Genomic DNA, 22,246 nt, shown 5'->3' on the forward strand with positions numbered 1-22,246 from the left:
ACTCGTGTGGTCTCTTGTGAAAAAATATAACATTATTCATGGGAGGACAACTGAATTTATTTTTCCATCAATATCTTATCTACCTCCTTTTAGCCAAAGATTCATTCGAAGAGGCCATACTTTTCTAGCCTGTAAATGGTCATATTTAGCTTTTTCAATCTCTCTCCTCTCCATCGTAAATAATCTTTTTTTTTTTTTTCCATTTTTTGCTTGCCTAGTTTCCAATTCTGTTTCATGTGTTTTTGCCTTCAATAAGGTTACAAAAACTTCCTAGTTTTTCCCCTTAACCTAAATCAATGCATTTTCTGAAAAGTTTCTTGAAGTAAATGTCATCCCTCTTAGATCTGCCACATTTAAGGGACATAATAAAGTGGTTCAAGATTTCTTATTCATGACACAACTGGTGGAAGTTTCCAAATTTAATGGCAATAATGCCCTTTGTTTGCATTGAGAATTCAAGTCAGTTTTTTGAGACAAAATGCCTGTGTGAGAATTAATCATAAAGCTGCAGTTCTCTATCAAAATCAGTCCAAACTCCAAAACCAACAGCAGAGACAATGATAAAACTAAAATCAGCAAAAGCATGGTTATCAGCATAGTATCTGGAGCAGTAATTTGTTTAGGCTTCATGCTAATCATTCATATTATAAGAAAAGAAATAGAATAAAGAGCACGTCCTACTAATGATGACATATAATTGACACAACTAGCTCGCAGCTAGCTTATCTGTAGCATAATTTCATATGACAAATTAAATTGCTGTTAATTCATTTTGGATTCTGCATAATTTATTGTTAGTTTTTGACGTAGCTTTTACATAATTAACATTGAAAAAACTAATTTATTGTCAAGGTAATCAATCTGCGAAAAGCTCATCTAATCTGCCAAGCTAAAAGCATTTCAAATTCCACAGATTAAATGATTTTCATAGTTATGCCTGATGGCAATACAAGACACAGTTTGGTTGCTTCGGTGTAACAACTTCAAAAATTGGGGTAGTGCTGAATGTGTGTGTTGTGAGTTTTACACTGCTTTTGCATGGGGCTGCTTAAACCAACACCACCAAAGTGGCAGAAGATGCCATAGATATTGTACATGTTTACTCTTCCACAGATTCATCGCTTCCCCTACCTCACCATGATTCCTTATGTAAAGGAATACTAATTGTTTAGTAAGGTTTGTCAAACATTAGGGTTATTATATTGCATATTAGTTTGACAGGAAAAATGGTAATCAGTTTCTCATTCTTTTCCCCTATCTTAATATTTTAGTAGATAAGAATATAAACTGAAAGAACCATCTCTTTAATACATTGCGTTAGTAAATTACATTTGTATGATATATTTTAGTGAAAAATGACAATTTGTTTGATTTTTCTTTGTGGGCAGGTTTTACATGTTATGCTCCTCCACTTGGTAACAAGAATACCAAAGATAAAATTGCATTCAATCACATTGGATAAGGTTCAAAGTATTTCCAGGTATAAAGAAAATCACTTTTTCCTATTTTATTCAAAGTATTTGCAAGGTACAATAGTGCTTCAATCATTTTTGGGAAAATAATTCTATCAATTTTCTTGCTGTCAAGATTCATTTTGTAATAGCTTCATCATGGCACCCTAGATGCATGTTTCTTAAATCCTTAATATAATACTTCGTGGCTTGATCAAGCATTTGCAATTTCTCATTATCATATAAATTATAAATATCAATTCACACGCGAGCATCATCAAGACCCAACAAAGTTGCTTTCTGTTGATAATAAAGAACATAGTTGAGCATGGATAAAATTTCACAGTTTTTTCCCTAAATCATATCACATAATAGTCTATTTGATTTATATCAATAAATCATTATTAAGCATCAACACCGACTAGAGTATTTTTCATATCAACATATTCTTGCCCCATAAGTGCCCATGCTGAAAGGTAGTTCTTTTGATATGTAGGAGATACATGAAATTAGATTGTGATATTGCTGCCAGGATTTAACTATGTAGCTTTTGAGTCCAACTCATTGACTCATATTTCATGAGTAGTAATTCAATATGAATCCATCTCTCCTGAGAATAAATGGAACACTTAGTACTCATTAGATCTAGGTGATGGTCATAGAGGTGAAGCACAGGGACTTCATGGGGGGTTACCGATCCTAGTACTACTCCAGCTTGAGTGTGCTTAACTATGAAGTTTCCTCCACATAGTTCTTTTTCATCTTTATTGCCCACATGAAATACAAAACAACCTTTTCATGCTGACCTTTGAGACTACAATAATTTCAAATTATAAAACTGGACTTAGGCCTATATATTTCAGTAAAAAAATACTTTATGTGCTAGGTAGAGAAGTAAATAATTCTTTTACATATTATATGTTTGTAAAGATATCCATACTATCAATATGATAGGCATCATACTTGAGCATATCCATATATAAGCTTTCATCTCTCTTTTAATCACTTGAATTATAAAATATTGATGCTGATATGACTTGAAATATACTCTCTGAAAGGAAATATTCCTGTAACATCATATAGTTTTCTAAACCTTCAATAATTTTGTGGAGTTCCAAGTAAGCACTTACAAGAACAAAAATCCTTCATCCAATAATCTTTCAACTCAAGGCTATTTAGGATACTAATATTTGTACATAAAGCCTATAGCTCAAGCCAGACACTCCAACTCCATGTATATGCATTAAAAGATATTGCAAGAACATCACAGGCTGATTTATCCTTTCCATATTTATATAGTACAATGCCATACAAGTACATTCTGAATGCATCAAGAGTGTCATTACTCTAAGTACTAGATAATTTTTCTTCCAATCAAATGGCTAACCCAAATGAAAAGAAGTAGTTGAGGTTTGATATGAGGCAGCCTACAACCTTAACACTCTCTTACAGGAAATTGCACTTATATCTGGTAGTCAACAATAAAAAAATTCCATGTTAATGTGATTGGAATTAAATGAACTAACCTTCAAATTGCCTACAATCATTCAAGAATGAAGCCCTAGGTAGAGAATTTTCATGGGTCTACATTAAATGTTATATCCTTTATTTTTATATCAATTTTGTAATACTTGAATAACTTAAAATCACTAAGATACACAATTTTAAAACTCACCATAATTGAATTTGATTATAAATAATGAATGTACACCTGTAGGAGTGATGTATGGTGAATGATATTCAATTTTTATAGTTAGATTTGATAGTAAAGTAGTGTAGTAGAAATAATTTAAAGGTATATGATTTAGGGAGGTCACATGGTAGCTGAGAATAGTCCATTATGTGGTTGTAAAATCCTCCAATGTTGGAACAACCAAATATGGTCTTGACTAATCTGCACTAAGTTGCAACATAAATGCAATCCCCTGGCCTATCTATACAACACGCCTATTCTGTAATGTCCCTTGCTATATCTGCCCTAATTTTATCTTTGAATCATAAATTCCATTGACTAAGGATTGTAAGATGGATCTAGTTATAACTGAATACCTTGATATTCTTTTAACAAGATAACTCTTTCCAAATGAATAACTAATAATCTCTATTCTTTTCATCCATTTTCTTAATCCCTTATTTCCATATGAACTATATCTAATTAGCACTCTATCTCCTCTATAATGAATAAGTAATATTTTGTGTTTAGAACTAGTTCTATTATTATTTGGTTTTCTCTCCATCCAATGTAAATATTCTTTCTTCCTTATTACTCGTGATTCACATTTTGAATGGATATACTAATGTTAATCTATCCTTTTATCTACACGACCGACTTGTTCACTACACTATAACAAGATTCCTTACTCCTTTTGTATTAAATCCAAGTTGCATATATATGTATATTGATCTATCCATTCCAAGATGTGTAAAATTTTCTTATTGCTAAGTCACCGCAGACTGGATTTGAATTGATTGCTGATTAGATTCATATCTATTGAATTGGTCTTTAGCAGTTGATTGACCATTTATTGGAAACTGGTCTCAGATTCATTAGATGTCTAATATTGGAGTTTTATTTTGAAATTAATCACTAGATATAATGTTCATCATCAGTTTAATAGGTATCTCTGATATTGTCTTTGATTATCACTTCACACTGATATCATTGTGATATTAACTAAGTAAGCCCACAAGATTTAGGTAATTATGACTTCCCTTTTCCCATATCGAAGCCTTTGATCACTGTACTTATTCAATTGTTATCATCAAATCTCTACTTGTTGAATGTATACACTGTTCAATTCTCTTCCATCAATTATATACTGTTCAATATCTGCTAATCTCTGTCACATCTTTTACATCTAGGCCTTCATTGTAAATCGCACCCTCTTGAATATTTTTTTCATTGCTAATGAGTCTATCCTATTATTGAATTCCCATGTATAATTCATTAGCATTTCTCCATCTCAGTCCAATGCCTTGTTATGCCTCTTGGACTCCATACGTAGGTCTTGGAAATGATTGTAATCTACATCAAAACAACGCTTTTCTAATATCTTTTCCTAATCGTTATTGCTTGGAAATTTACATTTTTGTATTTGCTTAATATCCCTGCATACAAACAAAAATATCGCTACAACTTACAAGAAAGGAAAACTAAACATTGCAGACAAAATGAAATTTCCACCACTATAGCATAAACACACTACTATGTTAAGAATATAATATACAATTGTGATATTGCTATTAGGATTTAACCTTTTTTTTTGAGTCAAACTCATTGACCCATGTTTCATGAGTAGTGATTCATATGAATCCATATCTCATGAGAATAAATGGAGCACTTAGTACTTATTAGATCTAGATAATGTTCACAAAGGTGAAGCCCCATGATTTCCTAGGAGGTCACCCATCCCAGTATTACTCCAGATTGAGCACGCTTAACTGCGAAGTTTCCTCCATGGTTAATTCTGCTCTTCTTGCAACCATATTTACAAAACCTTCAACAAGTTTTTTCCTTATGAACTATTCATTAGAAATCCCCTTAAGCTTATCAACTGATAAGATAAGAATCAGTGGGACTATTATAGGGAACAATCACAAGTTAATTTTGTTTTGTTTGATTAAGAAGTTGTATTTGATGACTTGGATATGCATGAAGGGTGTGGGAAAAGTTAGAAAAGAGTTTAGGAAGTGTCTAACTGCATGGGTGGAAATTAATACAAGGATCAAGAGGTATTAAGTGGTTGTCTTATTGTTGACTATCACTAAAATAGTGAGTAGGCTATACTGGTCAAGAAGCAAAGTAAGGTGAGTTGTATATGTCTTAGTTAGCCAAGATGAGTACAAGTTTCCTCCATGGTGAAAAGGAGTTTCATGTAGCCATAGTACAAATCAAGTGTAAGGGTTTAGTACAAGTCAAGTTCCTCAATCATTTGTGGTGTTATCCGATGCCATCTAGATTGTGTTAAAGATCATTGGTTGTGCCAGTTGCTAATTGACCCAGTGTTCTCTATTTATACTTGTGATTGTAGTAGAGTGTTAGGAATAGGGGTTGTTCCATGAATAGTTTAAAGGCCTTGTATTCATGGAATGACAATTTCTAATTTGTATTATTAATTTACTAACCATGCACATGCAAACTTATGGGAATAGGAGTGATCACAGGAAAGGTGTAGTTTGAAGGTATAATGAGATTGAAAGCCAAATACAGCAGAAAATGACCTGCCTGAGTTTGGAGTAAATTTTTATGTCTGAAAACATATAAATATATTGAGTGGAGTGTTGCTCGATCATCATTTGAGTACAGGGTGGTGTAGAGATCTAGGTTTTGAGAAGGCCCTATGGAATGAGGGTTTGGAGCTGAGAAGAGCCAAAGTTATCAAGTATGTAACATGATTAATAAGGCAAAGTACTGTGTACTTGAGTTCAATTTATAGGAGTATGATATTGTCTTAAAAGCCTCTGTGTCCAAGTTAGTTGGGTGTCTATGAAACCAATCAGTATTTAGGGATATTGTGACAGACCTAAACAAGCAATAGGCTTGAAGGATTTGAAAGTTGTTAGACACAAGTGTCTAGAACCTCTGAAATTAGAAACTCTTATTGTGTTTTGAAAGCCATCAATCTTCCCTCTGCATCACTCACAAAACTAGAAGAATGATCAATACAAGATCAAGGATGGATGGTGAGTTATTGATAAGATGTCAGGCCTAGTGGAAGGAGAGTATTACTTGAAAATTAAGGTGTCCCAAGGTCTTGAGACAATGGGTATGGGTCTAGGATGATCCAATTAAAGGAGACAATAAGTGTTGTTATAAAACAAATTAAGGAAGAGATAGTTTCATAATGGAGATTTATTCTGATCTACTAGCCTCTACATAAAAAATGATTCCACTCGATTTTGAATGTAATTTAAAGGTCTTTCATGATTAATATTGAAATGGTGATCCATTTATTTAAAATTGTCTTAAAACCCTCCAATTTAAGGGGCTAAGAGAATACTTATTGATAACTCTCTAGAAATTGGGAGATTTTTGAAGGCTCTTTTAAATTCTTCTAGTCTTTATTTGGATGTTTGTTTCCATTAACAAAAAATGGGTGCCCTAGGTAGGCTGTCATGTGAGTATTAATTGTTAGTGATAGTTTATTGTAATATTTTGATTAATTATTGATACGTATGGAGGTACCAAAGGGTTCATGAGACTAAATTAGTATATAATGAGTTTGAAAATCCCTCTATTATTGCTTGGCAATAAATTTGAGTTGCTTTAAATCTCTAATTTATAGAAATAGTATCCAAAATATCACAGGAAATAATAGTTGCAGTTAGGGGGTTTTACTTTTATTAAGTGCAAGGACATCTCAGTTTGTATTCAATTTCAATGTTATATAATTTCTATTTTAATTTATTAGCTGATAGGCTTTCCCATTGAGGTTTCTTGCAATCGGAATTTGTCTCACACCATTAAACCTTTCCCTGCATACCATTATTCAGTCGTCAATAAACAATTTTCACATCAACTAATTCTAGGTGGTTGGTGAGTGCAGGCAAAGTGGGTGAGTAGAGAAAGTGTGTTCTCCACTCACCCATTGAACTAGATTGCGATGGGATGCCGATGCTCGTTAATTCTTATTAAGGTTGAATTGTCCTTATTTCATGGTAACAATGTTTTTATTTTGTGAGATTATCAACCTTTCAATGATGGGTTACTAGTGTAATTTTCGGATTAGTGTCTTGCATAGTTGACTTGGTGAGCTAATGAAGTGAGCTGACATGGTGAGTGGGCTTAGAGAAGCAACTCAGTGGGGCAACTTGGCAAGCACACATAGCGAGCCAACTTGCTGAGGCAAGGTGGTAAAACCACTAGGTGAGTCGACATGGTGAGCTAACTTAAAGAGTCAACTCATTGAGGTGACTCAGTGGGGGTGACTTGGTGGGCTGACCTAGAGAGTTGACCTGGGGGGCAAACTTGGTGAGCGAACTTAAAGAGTTGACTTGGTGAGCATACTTGAATTGTCAGCTTGGCAAGCTAACTATGGGAGTCAGCCCGGTGAGCTGATATGGCAAGTCGACTTAAAGTGGTGACTTGGTGGCACAAGTTGGCGAGCTGACTTATCGAGGCCACTTGGTGAGGTGACTTCGTGAAGCAACTTGGTGAGCCGACCTGCTGAGTGTACTTAAACACTGACCTTGATGAGGAACTTTGGTTGGGTGACTTGATGAGAAAACTTAAAGTGTCAACTTGATGAGCATACTTGAACAGACGACTTGGTGACATGACTTGGTGGGGTGACTTTGTTGGCTGACTTGGCGAGCCGACCTGGCGAGCATACTGGAAAAGTTGACTTGGTGTGCCGACCAAGTGAGTTTACATGGTGAGCGGGCTTAGAGAAGCAACTCTATGGTTCAACTTTGCAAGTACACTAAGCGATCCCACTTGCTAGGGCAAGGTGGTAAAACCACTAGGTGAGATGACTTCATGAGCTAACTTAATGAGTCAACTCATTGAGGTGAATGGGTGGGGGTGACTTGGTGAGCTAACCTGGAGAGTTGGCCTAGGGGGCGAACTTGGTGAGAAAACTTAGAGAGTCGACTTGGTGAGCATACTTCAATTGTCACCTTGGTGAGCTGACTTGGGGAGTCGGCTTGGCGATCTAACATGGTGAGTGGGCTTAAAGTGGCAACTTGGTGGGGCAAGTTGGCGAGCCGACTTGGCGAGGCCACTGAGAGACACAACATGGCGAGCTAACTTGGTGAGCAAGCTCAATGAGCGGACCTAAAGACTAACCTTGATGAGGCAATTTGGTGGGGTGACTTGATGACCAAACTCAAAGAGTCAACTTGGCGAGCATACTTGCACTAGTACATTTGGGTTCATTTTTCGACCTTTATTGCTCGAATTTTTGACCCAATTTTCAACCAAATTCAACCAACCCATTGGTCAAAATTTTTTTGGTCAAAATTTTGACCAACTCACTGGTACATGATTTATCTCAATCATATAACTAATTATATATTCTTCATATTAGTTACTATCGGTGTTTTTCAGGCATTCTATAAAACAGTTTACATGCCTTGCGTATGATATGACATTTTGCATGCATCCTGCACTCTCTCTCATCTGGCCAATGATGGATTATGCAGAGTGATCTGAAACCATGGTGCTAAAAAACACACAAACAAATCCAAAATGATCTTGCACTACAAATGGATTGTGGAAATCTAATATTGGTAAAATTTCATGCATGTCTACTAGGACAATCACAACTTAAACACATATTTGTCCTGGTAGACATGCATGCAAAATTAACAATATCAGATTTCCACAATCCATTTGTAATGCAAGTTCATTTTGGATTTGATTTTGTGTGTGTTTTAGAATCATGGTTTCAAATCACTTTGCGTAATCCATCATCAGCCGGATGAGAGAGTGTAGGATGCATGTAAAATGTCAGATCATAGGAAGACATGTGAACTATTTTATAGAATGCCTATAAAAAATTTACACCTAATTGCTGGTGGAAATTTCCACCAATGCCTAATTTTTTTTCTACCTTTGTTGGTGGAAATTTCCACCAATGCCTAAATTTTTTTCTACCTTTGTTGGTCGAAATTTCCACCTTCATTGATTGAAATTTCCACCAACGCCTAAATTTTTTTCTACCTTTGTTGGTCAAATTTTCCACCTTCATTGGTTGAAATTTCCACAAATGTTTAAATTTTTTTCTACCTTTGTTGGTCAAAATTTTGACCTTCATTGGTGGAAATTTCAACCAAATCCTGTTTGAACTTACACAATGGGTTTGGCAGGTTTTCAACCAATGCATTGGTCAAAATTTTGACCAACCAGTGAGTTGGTCAAAATTTTGATCAGAAAAATATCGACCAATGGGTTGGTCGAAGTTGGTCAAAATTTGGTCGAATTTTAAGTCAAAAATTTGACCAATAATGGTCAAAAAATGACCTCAAATGTACTAGTGGGGTTAGAATCAGATTTATAGTTAGAGTTAGAGAAAGGGTTAGATTTAGGGTTATGGTTAAGGTTAGGTTTATATTTAGAGTTAGCATGGTATATAGAGTTACATCAAGGTTAAGGTTAGGGTAAGGGTTTGAGTTAGAGTTAAGGTTAGAGTTAGGTTTAGGGTTTTGAGTCAGGGTTAAGGTTAGAGTTAGGGTTAGGGTTTTAGTCAAGATTAAACTAAGGGTTAGGTTTTGGATTATAGTCTAATTATGGTAGAGTTAGATTTACAATTAGAGTTAGAGTTAGGGGTAGAGTTAGGGGTAGGATTATGGTTAGGGTTAGGGTCAGGGTTAGTGTTAGGATTAGAGTTAGGGTGATGCTTAGGATTGGAGTTAGGGTTAGGGTTAGAGATAGGTATAGAGAAAGGGTTAGGGTTAGGTTTAGGGTTAAAATATGAGTTAGGGTTAGGGTTATAGTTTGAGTTAGGGCTAGATAGAGAATAGAAATCATGGCTAGGATTAGGGTTAGATTTAGGGTTTGAGTTTGAATTAGGGTTTGAGTTAGGGTTAGGATTAGTGTTTTGAGTCAAGGGTAAGGTTAGAGTTAGGGTTAGGGTTACCATTGCAATTAGGATTAAAGTCCAATTATGGTAGAGTTAGATTTAGGGCTACAGTTAGAGGTAGGGGTAGGGTTATAATTATAGTTAGTGTTAGGGTTGGAGTTAGAGAAAGGTTTAGGCTTAAGGTTATTGTTGGGATTACATTTATATTTAGAGTTGGGGTTATATATAGAGTTAGCATCAGGGTTAAGGTTAGCATAAGGGTTAGAGTTAGGGTTAAGGTTAGAGTTAGGGTTAGGATTAGAGTTAGAGTCTAATTATGGTAGAGTGAGATTTATGGTTAGAGTTAGGGGTAGGAGTAGGGTTAAGGTTAGTGTTAGGATTAGAGTTAGGGTTAATATTAGAATTAGGGTCAGAGTTAGGGTTAGGGTTATAGATAGGGGTAAAGAAAGGGCTAGGATTAGGGCTAGGGTTAGGGTTAGGGTTAGGGGTAAAGAAAGGGTTAGGGTTAAGGTTAGATTTAGGTTTAGGATCAGGGTTTTAGTCTAGATTAAAGTAAAGGTTAAGGTTAGGATAAGAGTTTTGAGCTAGGGTTAAGATTAGAGTTAGGGTTAGGGATTTGGTTGTAGTCAAGATTAAACTAAGAGCTATGATTAGGATTAGAGTCTAATTATGGTAGAGTTAGATTTACAGTTAGAGTTAGATTTAAGGTTAGAGTTAGGGGTAGGATTAGGGTTAGGGTTAGGGTTAGGGTGAAGTTTAGGATTGGAGTTAGGGTTAGGGTTAGGTTTAGGGTTAAAATATGAGTTAGGATTAGGGTTATAGTTTGAGTTAGGGGTAGACAGAGCATAGGAATTATGGTTAGGATTAGGGTTAGATTTAGGGTTTGAGTTTGAGTTAGGGTTTGAGATAGGGTTAGGATTAGAGTTTTGAGTCAATTAGGGTTACAGTTAGGGTTAGGGTTACCATTATGATTAGGGTTAAAATAAAATTATGGTAGAGTTAGATTTAGGGCTACAATTAGAGGTAGGGGTAGGGTTACAGTTATAGTTCGGGTTAGGTTTGGAGTTAGAGAAAGGGTTAAGCTTAAGGTTATTGTTAGGGTTATGTTTATATATAGAGTTAACATCAACGTCAAAGTTAGCGTAAGGGTTTGAGTTAGTGTTAAGGTTAGAGTTAGGGTTAGGATTAGAGTTAGAGTCTAATTATGGTATAGTTAGTTTTACAATTAGAGTTAGGGGTAAGAGTAGGGTTAAAGTTAGTGTTAGGATTAGAGTTAGGTTAAGGTTAGGATTAGAGTTAGGGTTATGGTTAGGCTTAGGGTTATTGTTAGGCTTAGGGTTAGGGGTTAGAGATAAGGGTAAAGAAAAGGGTAGGGTTAAGGTTAGATATAGGTTTAGGGTTAGGGTTTTAGTCTAGATTAAAGTAAGGGTTAAGGTTAGGGTTAGATTTTTGAGTCAAGGTAAAGGTTAGAGTTAGGGTTAGGATTTTGGTTTTAGTCAAGATTAAACTAAGGGTTAGGGTTACAATTAGAGTCTAATTATGGTAGAGCTAGATTTAGGGTTAGAGTTAGGGATAGGATTATGGTTATGGTTAGGGTTAGGGTTAGGGTTAGTGTTAGGATTAGAGTTAGGGTGAAGTTTATGATTGGAGTTAGGGTTAGGGTTATAAAGGTTAGGGTTAAGTTTAGGGTTATAGTTTGAGTTAGGGGTAGACTGAGCAAAGGAATTGTGGTTAGGATTAGGGTTTGAGTTTGAGTTAGGGTTAGGATTAGAGTTTTGAGTTAGGGTTAAGGTTAGAGTTAGGGTTAAGGTTTACTAGAAATATAAGAGAAGTAACTAAGAGGGGAGGGGTGAATCAATTCCTACTAAAATAAATCCTAGATCCCTTAGATGTCAGTACAAAATACTCTCTAAAAATTGAATTCTACTAATGCTCGGTAAACACATTGAAAATGTTGTAACTTGATAAATACTAAAATTGCTCGGTAAACAATCAATATGAAATCTTTAGATGTTATCTGTGATTATCATTTCTTTAACTTAGTTGCAAAAACATAAAAGAAAATAGCATGCACACATTTGAAACCAAGATTTAACATGGAAACTCAATTTGGGAAAACCCACCAATTGCAACTAGTTACTATTTTTCACTCTTTTGAAATAAGCCCTATTAGGAGCCAACCATATTAAAGGTTACAAAACACATAGTTAGGTGTGACCCTATTAGAGGATTTAATCATCCTGTTAGGAGTGGCCTTGTTAGAGGATTTACAAATAGTTTTTAAGCCAACTCTATTAAGAGATTTAGATCACTGCTACAATGGTTAGAGAGTAACAATGACATGACCTGATTTGAATGTAACTGAATTGCTAATTATAGATCTCAATTCTAGCTTGTATATTTGATCCTTCTTGATCAAATATATTCTTTTTATCCTTCTAATTCACTTTCTCTAAGAGTCATTAGATCTTCAAATATCTTCCATGCATTCACACACTTCACACTCTTCTAATTCTCAACTTGACCTTTTATTTATATCTTTCATATTATCAAGTTGGCTCAAATATAAACTAGAGTAATTAATATTCATGTTCTCAATTAGCTAGAACCAATAGATAAATCAATTTAACTTAATATGCCAAAACAAGAAAATACTTCATTACCTGACCCAACTTAGTAGACACTAACTCAGAAATGATTTTCCTATGTTAATCAGGTGAACTTGGTTAACACTTCATACTCACAAAGTTCCTTTGGTAAACGAGTGAGCTCAATTAGCACTAGTTACATCCAACATTTTATTCATTAACTGAGTGAGCTCAGTTAACAGTTAACTTTTGCAAACTTTTCTTTGATGCCTTAGTGAACTTGGTAGACACTGTATTCTGAACTAAAAAATTTTTGGAATGCTTGATAGACACAAAAAACTATCTGCAATGCTCGAGTGAGCTTAGATACACTAACTAATAATGATATGACATTTTGTATAGCATCAAAGATAATACACAATTAATCAATTGTATCAACAATCTCCCTCTTTGGCATTGATGGCAACACAACATGTCATAACATAAGGAAATTTTGGAGCAAAAATAAAGTAAGGAACATATCCTTAGTTTTATTTTGATTCTCATCCATCAAAACTCCCTCTATTAGTGTGAACTCTTTTCTGGCTTCAGTTTCTCCCTTTGTCAAAAAAATTATGTCTGTTATAACTTCTACCAAGTTCATTCTCAATCTTTGACAATTCTTCTCTTCCTCTTTAAAATCTCTTCATTAAAAAAATTATGATAGAAAACTTCTCCCTCTTTTCAAAAAAAAAATTCTATGAGGTATAACAGTATACTTCTCCCTCTTTAACATCTTATGCTAAAGATAATGTTCAATTAATATCAATGTACCTCAAGTATTGATTCATTTGCACTATGGCCTTTTCAATATTGCATCGACTAATTGATCTTTAATAATACTCTGGTTGATGCATCACTAAACTTCATTTAGTGAGCTTCAGATAGAGGAATGAACCCTAACTTGCCTCTTAGATACATAAATGCATCTTTAGGTAATGGCTTGGTGAATATGTCTACAATTTGTTCTTTTGTATTTACATATTCAAATATGACTTCCTTATCTTACACCAATTCTCTTAAGAAATGATATTTTATAGCAATATGCTTTGTTTTGGTATGCATCACTAGATTCTTTGATATATTGATTGCACTAGTTTTATCACAGTATATAACTATTGGATATGTAATCTCTATCTTCATACCTGTCATACGTTGTTTGAACCAAACAATATTGTAACAATTGACTACTGCTACCACATATTCTGCCTCTGTTGTGGACTAAGAGATACAATTTTATTTCTTTCTTGTCCAAGACACTAGTCTTTTGCCAAGAAAGAATGCTCCACCACTAGTGTTTTTTTCTATCATCAATACTTCTTACCCAATTAGCATCTATAAATACTTTTAAGTCCAAATTGCCTCCTATTTTGTACCATAAACCATATTTTTCAGTACCTTTCAGATATCTCGTGATTCCTTTAACTAACATCATGTGATTTTCTTTGGTATTTGTTGAGAATCTTGCCACCATACTGACTACTAATGCAATATTAGGCCTTGTTTGCACTACATACTACAATTTTCCAATCATTGATCTTTATGTGGTCTAATCTACCTCTTTGGAATCATCATTTTTGGAAAGCTTATCTCCAATAGATACAAGGGTTCCAACTAGTCTTGAATCCTCCATTACAAATTTCTTTAGTTGCTTCTTGATATATTTAGTTTGATTAATGTAGATACCATCTTTCTTCTATTGAATCTACAATCCAACAAAGAATTTTATTTCACCAAACATAGACATCTCAAATTTTTTATTCATTTGTTCTAAAAATGCCTTGCATAAGTCATCATTTCCTATGAATAGAGTATCATCAACAAATATTTCCTCCAATAGAATCTTATTGTCTGTTCCTTCTTTGATCTACAAGCTATTGCTATCATTTGTTCTTTAAAAAACAATTTGCATCAAGTAGTTATGAAGTCTTTCATAACAAGCTCTGGGAACTTGCTCAAGTCCATATAATGCCTTGTGTAATTAACAGTCCATGTCCTTTTTGCTACGATCTACAAAACCTTTAGGCTATTCAATGTAGACTTCCTCATCAAGAGTTTCATTCAAGAATGCAGATTTTACATCCATTTGATAAACTTTAAATCCTTTGTGAGTTACATAAGCTAGTAAAGTTCTAACACCTTCTAATCTTGCAACAGGAGAAAAAATTTCACCATAATCAATACCTTCTTCTTGAGAATAGTTACATACCAACCTCGGTTTATTTTTGAAAACTTTTCCATCTTCATTCAACTTGTTTCTGAACACCCACTTTGTGCCAATTGCATTTTTATCCTTGGGTCTAGGAACAAGAGTCCAAGTTTTTTTCTTCTCTATCTATTATATTTCTTCATTCATTGCTTCAATCCAACTTTCATTATCCAATGCAACTTTAACATTTCTAGGTTCAAATTCAACAAGTAATCATGTACCTTTCAATTTTCTTCTTATCATTGTTCCATCTGATTTGTCTCCAATGATCTAATGATCTGATTTTTCCATCGTGAACTTTAGTATCAAGCTTGAGTCCCATTTTCTATGACTTGGGTCCATCAAACTTAGTTTTCTCTAGCTCAGTAGCCTCTGATTGTGACTCGGGTCCTTCAAACTGACTCAGGTTGTACTGTCTGTAACATGGTAACTATTGGAGATTTTGGGGACTTGAAAGGTGAAGCCTCCTTTCTCTCAAATAGATTTGGTAGGGTATCATGTTCATTGTAAACAAATATTTTGTAATCCTCCTGCTCTTTGTTGCTCTCTTCTTCACTCTTTTATGCAAACTCATCAATTCTTACATGTGCACTTTTTATGATTTTATGAGTGGAAAAATTCAAACACTTGTATGCTTTACTTCTATAGGAATATCCTAAGAATATGCCTTCATCACCCTTGACATCAAATTTTCCTATCCTAGATCCCTTCAAGATATAACATTTACTATCAAATACTATCAAGCAATTTACATTAAGTTTTCAACCATACCATACTTCATAAGGAGTTTGATTTGAGTCTTTATTTAGCTATACTCTATTCAAGGTATGAACTGTAGTGTTGGTAGCTTCTTTCTAGTATTTTATTGCAACATTCTTTTCTATTATCAATGTTCTTGCACAATCCATGATGAATATGTTCCTTCTTTCAGCTATGCCATTGTCCTGAGGTGTACTAGGAGCTGATACTTGTGTTTTAGTTCCTTTTCTATGCAAAATTAATTGGAGATGAATTCACCACCTCTTTATGATCTCAAACATTTTAACTTCTTTCCAATTTCGTTTTCTACTCTTGCTAAATACCACTTGAATTTTTGAAAAGCTTCTATTTTTTATTTTAGATACATTATAGTCATAATTGTAGAATAGTCATTAACAAAAAGAATGAAAAACTTATCTCCACTATAACTCTCTATTCCAATAGCTTCATATAAGTCTATATGGACAAGCTCTATGACTTCTTTAGAATGATAGTTCTTTCTTTTGAAACAAGTCTTTCCCATCTTAACAATTTGGCAATTTTTGCATAGACCCATATCAAGTTTCCTCAAACTAGGAATAACTCTTACTCTTTTGTATTTTCTTATCTTAAATAGATTATCAAAGTTTACATGACATAATATTTTGTGCCATAACCAAGTTTCTTCTACTTGAGCAATAAAACATGAACTTTCATTGAGATCAAGATAAAATAGATTACCTTTTGTTTACTTGCCAGATCCAACTAGATTTCCTTTTCTATCCAATAGTTTAGCCTTTCCATCCGTGAATTCTACCTTCAATCCAATGTTATTCAACTTTTCCACACTCAGTAGATTATTCTTGTTAGGATAAACCACGGACAGAAATAAAAACTACATGCAAATATAACCAATAACAAAAAATAATAGAACACACAGAAATGAACACAAGGCACCAAGATTTAACGTGGTGCACCCAATCCCTGGGCTACGTCCACCAAACAACAAGTCCGATCTTATTACAATCCAGTGATTACAACCTGATTACAATCTGTAATCCCTTACAGCTCAATACCGCCGCAAGAACCAATTTCGTATCACCACACACAAAAAATACCCAACCCTAAGCCCTTTTTATACAAGTATTAAACCGCTTTAGGGTTATAACATGTCGGCCATAATATGTCGGCTACCATGTCGGCTACCATGTCGGCTACTTCCAAAAAAAAAAAAATTTCAGGGCGATGCCCTGAACCCCACTATTTATGAAGTATGTACAGTACTTTCCTGATCAGTCACCACAATCTAACAATTCTTTATTCCTTCAACCCAATAAGCATTATCACATATAAGTTCTTGGGTCAAAGAGATACATCCTCTTCCTTTTATACATCAAAGTTCATTATTTCCAAATCTTACACTACCACCATCATAATATTCCATGTGCTCAAACTTTATTTTATCTCTAGTCATATGATGTGAGTAGCTACTATCAATAATCCATGTATAATTTTTGCTAACATGAGAGATAAGTGTCATCTCATCTCTTTCATCATCAAATTAATCTTTTACAATAATATATGCCATTTCATCTTCACTATTATTAGAATCTTTAGCTATAAAACAAAATTTCTTACCTTTGTCCTTCTAGTTCTTGAATTCTTTTTTGCCTTTGTATTTATTTCTTTTCTTCTCATCCTTGTTTTCTCTATTTGGGCACTTAGTAGTAATGTGACCAACTTCTTCACAAAAAAAAAAACAATATAGAGGAATTTTACCTTTGTACTTTCCTCTACCTTTGGAGTATTTCTTTGCAAGTAGGGCTTCAACAATTTCAAGATCACTATCAGAACTATGTTTTGTTTCTTCTTCACTTCCTAATTGATTGAAATTTGATTTCTTACTCTTTTTCTTGAGTGAGTGTTTGGCTTCAAATGAATACTCAATACCTTTGGAACTAGGAACATAGTTATCATAGTTATCCAACTAAAAAGTTGTCAATCTTCCAACTAGAGCATCTAAAGATATTTTTTTATTTGGATCACATCTCATTTCTTGAATAGAAAACACTCTAATTGCATAGATAGGAAGAAGAGTTCTGAGTACCTTGCTTACAACTATTTTTTCATCAATGTCTTTCTCCAGATGCTTTGATTGCAATCACACTTGCTTTGATTCTTTCCACATATTTTGCAATGTTTTTATCTTCTCTCATTTTCATTTGATCAAAATAACCTCCAAGACTTTTTTCTTTATCTCCTCTTATATTGTCATCTCCTCCATAAATGTCTTTTAGTTTGATCCAAATTTCATGAGCTATTTTGCAGTCTTTTACTCCATCAAATTCAACATAAGTAAGAGTAGATACAATATCAATCATCATGATGTTATGATTATTGTTTTCAGCAATGTCTTCAACTGATAATATTCCAGAAGGAGTTTTGTATTCCGCATCAAGATACTTACAACCTAAATCACTAATAGTTTCCAGATGTAATCTCATAAGTCCTTGCAATGTAGCAAAGTTGTCTCGGTTCAGGTTGGGAATCTCTCTTCTGTAAAACATCCTAATCTTTAGCTTAGGTCCTTGAAACCTTCTCTGCAAGCACAAAAAGCTCTAATACCAATTGCTAGAAATATAAGAGGAGTAACTAAGAGGGGATGGGTGAATCAATTACAACTAAAATAAGTCCTAGATCCCTTAGATATCAGTATAAAATAATCTCTAAAAATTGAATTATGCTAATGCTCGGTAAACACACTGAAAATGTTGTAACTTAGTAAATACTGAAATTACTTGGCAAAAAATTAATAAGAAAACTTTAGATGTTATCTTTGATTACCAATACTTTAACTTAATTGCAAACACATAAAAGAAAATAGATTTAACGTGGAAACCCAATTTTTGAAAAATCACCAATTGCAACTAGTTACTGTTTTTCACTCTTTTGAAGTGAGCCATGTTAGGAGCCAACCCTATTAAAGGTTACAAAACACACTATTAGGTGTGACCCTGTTAGAGGATTTAATCACCCTGTTAGGAGTGGCCTTGTTACAGGTCTTTAGATAATTCAATAGAACTGCCACCCTATTAGAGGATTTATAAATAGCCATTAAGCCAACTCTATTAAGAGATTTAGATCACTGCTACAATGGTTAGAGAGTAACAATGACATGACTTGATTTGAATGCAACTAAATTGTTGATTATAGATCTCAATTCTGACTTGTATATTTGATCCTTCCTGATCAAATATATCATTTCAGCTCCACAAGGATATTTTGCTTATCCTTCTTATTCGCTTCCTCTATGCATCATTAGATCTTCAAATATCTTCCTTGCATTCACAAACTTCACACACTTCTAATTATCAACTTGACCTTTTATTTATATCTTTAATATTGTCAAGTCAGCTCAAATATAACTTAGAATAATTAATATTCATCTTCTTAGTTGGCTAGAACCAACAAATAAATCAATTGAACTTAATATGTCAAAACAAGAAAATCCTTTGTTAGTCGACCAAGCTCAGTAGACACTAACTTAGAAATGATTTTCCTGTGTTAACCAAGTGAACTCAATTAATGCTACATCCTCACAAAGTTCCTTTCATAAATGAGTGAGTTTGGTTAGCACTGGTTCCATCCAACATTTTCTTCATTAACTGAGTGAGCTTGGTTAACACTTAACTTCTGCAAACTTTGCTTTGATGCCTAAGTGAACTTGGTAGACATTTCCTTCTAAACTAAACAAACTCTAGAATGCTTAGTAGATAGAAAATTGTCTTCAATGCTTGAGTAGGCTCAGCATATATTGACTGATAATGATATGACATTTTGTGTAACATCAAAGACAATACACAATTAAACAATTGTATGAACAAGGGTTACCATTACAATTAGGGTTAAAGTCTAATTATGGTAGAGTTAGATTTATGGCTACAATTAGAGGTAGGGGTAGGGTTATAGTTATAGTTAGGGTTAGGGTTAGAGTTAGAGAAAGGGTTAGTCTTAAGGTTATTATTAGGGTTACATTTATATTTAGAGTTAAGGTTATATATGGAGTTATCATCATGGTTAAGATTAGCGTAAGGGTTTGAGTTATGGTTAAGGTTAGAGTTAGGGTTAAGATTAGAGTTAGAGTCTAATTATAGTTAAGATAGATTTATGGTTAGAGTCAGGGGTAGGAGTAGGGTTAAGGTTAATGTTAGGATTAGAATTAGGTTTAAGGTTAGGATTAGAGTTAGGGTTAGGGTTATAGATAGGGTTAGAGAAAGGGTTAGGGTTAGAGAAAGGTTTAGGGTTAAGGTTAGGGTTAGGATTAGGGTTAGGATCAAGGTTAGGGTTAGGGTTAGGTTAGGTTAGGGTTAGGGGTAGGGTTAAGGTTAGGATTAGAGTTAGGGTTACATATAGGGATAGAATGTTGGAAATGATTGAAATAATTATAAGAAAAGTTAAGGGAGATTGTTGGAACAAATTATGGAACTAGTAAAGAATGTCCTCAATCATTGTTTTGTCATTAATGTCAAACTTGCTACTTGCAGGGATGACAATTGCTTTAGTGATCCAAATAGTATCAATTAGTTGATTGTCAAGGTGGAGGCAATTAATAAGATGTAACTAAAATACCTAGAGAAAGGTTGAAGTTATGATGTTGGAATGAAGTACAAGGATCAACTAAGCCATTGATGAAAGAATGTATTTGATGACATACTACAAAGAATGGGCACACTAAAACATATCAAAGATTTAAGGTTTTAACTAAGTCTTTTTTGAAGCTCAAAATAAGTTCATTAAAGAGAAGGAGTCAGGCAAGCTAGTAAGAGCCGAGCAAGTTCTAGTTAATGCCGAGTAAACTTTAGATGTTGAGTGGTGCTGAGTAGAATCAAGTGCCGAGTAAGTTCAAGTGCTGAGTAAGTTCAAGTGCTGAGTAAGTTCAAGTGCCGAGCAAGTTCAAGTGCCGAGAAAGTTCAAGTGCCAAGCTGGTATAGGTGTCGAGTAACACAGAGGTGTCGAGCACCAGTAACTCAATAATGCTGAGTTGCTGCATTATTTAGGAAATCAAAGATTCACCAGATCTAAGCTAACAAGGTTGTTATCTAGAAATCTATGAATTAAAAGAAAGATAAGAATGATGAGTTGGTGGCACAGAACACCATGTAGAACATTTTTAAGATACAACTGGCGAAGTTTCAAGAAAACAAGATATGGGGTAGATACATTGTATCCTACCTAATCAATTTTGAAACCCTAAAATTGAAGAGGGAAAATTGAGTGGTAAAGGAAAATCAGACTTCTATATAAGAAGACATAAGTTAATAAAAAAAAATGTGAGAGAGTGAGAGGGGACAAAACGAAAGGAGATAGTGGTCAAGCATAAAAGCATGAAATGCTGAAGAATGTGCCTAGGAGAAGATAGCGTAGAAATTCTATTTGTATAGACGACCACAAAGGTGATTGCATTGATAGAATGAGTTAGAAGACTCAAGGAGACAAAGCTTGAGAGGAAGACAAGCCGTTAGAGCTAAAGAGATTGAAACAAAGCATAAGGATTGAACTGAAAGTGTGATCTAAAATTTGCAAAGCATGTTGTAAGTTATATCAGATCAAAAGACCATTATTGTTACTTTCTAGCAATTGTAACTGTAAGTCTAAATCTTATGGACTTAAGTTGGTTTAACAGCCATTAGAAAAATCCTTTAACAAGGTGACATTCCAAGTGAATGTTCTAAAGACCTTTAACCAAGCCCATTTCTAATAGTTTGGTGAAATCCTCTAACAATGTCACATTTAACAGTGTGTTGTAAGCCTTTAACAGGGCAGGCTTTTAAAAGAGCACATTTAGAAGAGTGAGAATCAAGTAGCATGTTACTGGTGGTTTTTCCCAAATTGGGTTTCCACATAAATCATTGTGTCATGTGTTGATCTTGAGTGTTTTATCTTTGCATGTTGATTTAAGATGAAAAGGATATGGATTCATTAAAAGTAGTAAAAAGGTATTAATAGGGCATTTGGACCTTGAATAACTGATTCACCCCCCCCCCCCCCCCCCCCCCCCCAAGTTATTGTAAAGAATTCTAAAAATTGGTATTAGAGCCGAACTGCTGATTCAGTTTAAAGGGACTACTAGTAGAAAAGATCAAAATGCCAAAAAGAGAAGTTCCCAAGCTCAACAAAGACAACTTTGTTGCATGGAAAAGTTTGATGAAGCTACATCTTGGATTCACAGGAGATTATGCCCAAAATTCAATTTTCATTGAACATGTAGATCCAACAGGTGCTCCTATTGCAGAAGACATGAAAAAAAAACAAGAACACAATTATACAATGCTAGAAATTGCATCTGCACTCAGCTATGCTGAATTTGATGATATCAAAGGATGTGACACTGCATTCAAAATGTGGAAAGCACTATCAGACATCTATGGAGGAGATCAGAATATAGAAAAGAGAAAAAAGAGAAAGTCTCAGAGGAAATTTTGACGACATGAAAATGAAGGAAAATGAGAATGCTGCTCAATATGGTGCAAGAATAAAGGAAGTGGTAAGTGCAATAAGATGCCTGAATGGTCAACTAGATGAGGATACTATTAATAGTAAGTTCTTAAGAACCTTTCTCCCTATCTATGCTATTAGAGTATCAGTAATACAAGAACTAAGATGCGTACTAGGAAATAATCTAAGCTTTGAAGGTATAAT

General features: G+C 34.3%; 1 pseudogene; it reads right to left on the bottom strand.

The window, feature by feature from the left end:
* Nucleotides 1-1,449: 1,449 nt before the first annotated feature.
* LOC149533239 (anaphase-promoting complex subunit 8-like) lies at nt 1,450-2,825 on the bottom strand (annotated as a pseudogene).
* Between the last annotated feature and the right edge of the window lie 19,421 nt (nt 2,826-22,246).

This window comes from Cupressus sempervirens, chromosome 10, assembly GCF_028749045.1.
Source record: "Cupressus sempervirens isolate cs-2001-9-10 chromosome 10, ASM2874904v1, whole genome shotgun sequence".
In the NCBI taxonomy this organism is placed as follows: domain Eukaryota; kingdom Viridiplantae; phylum Streptophyta; class Pinopsida; order Cupressales; family Cupressaceae; genus Cupressus; species Cupressus sempervirens.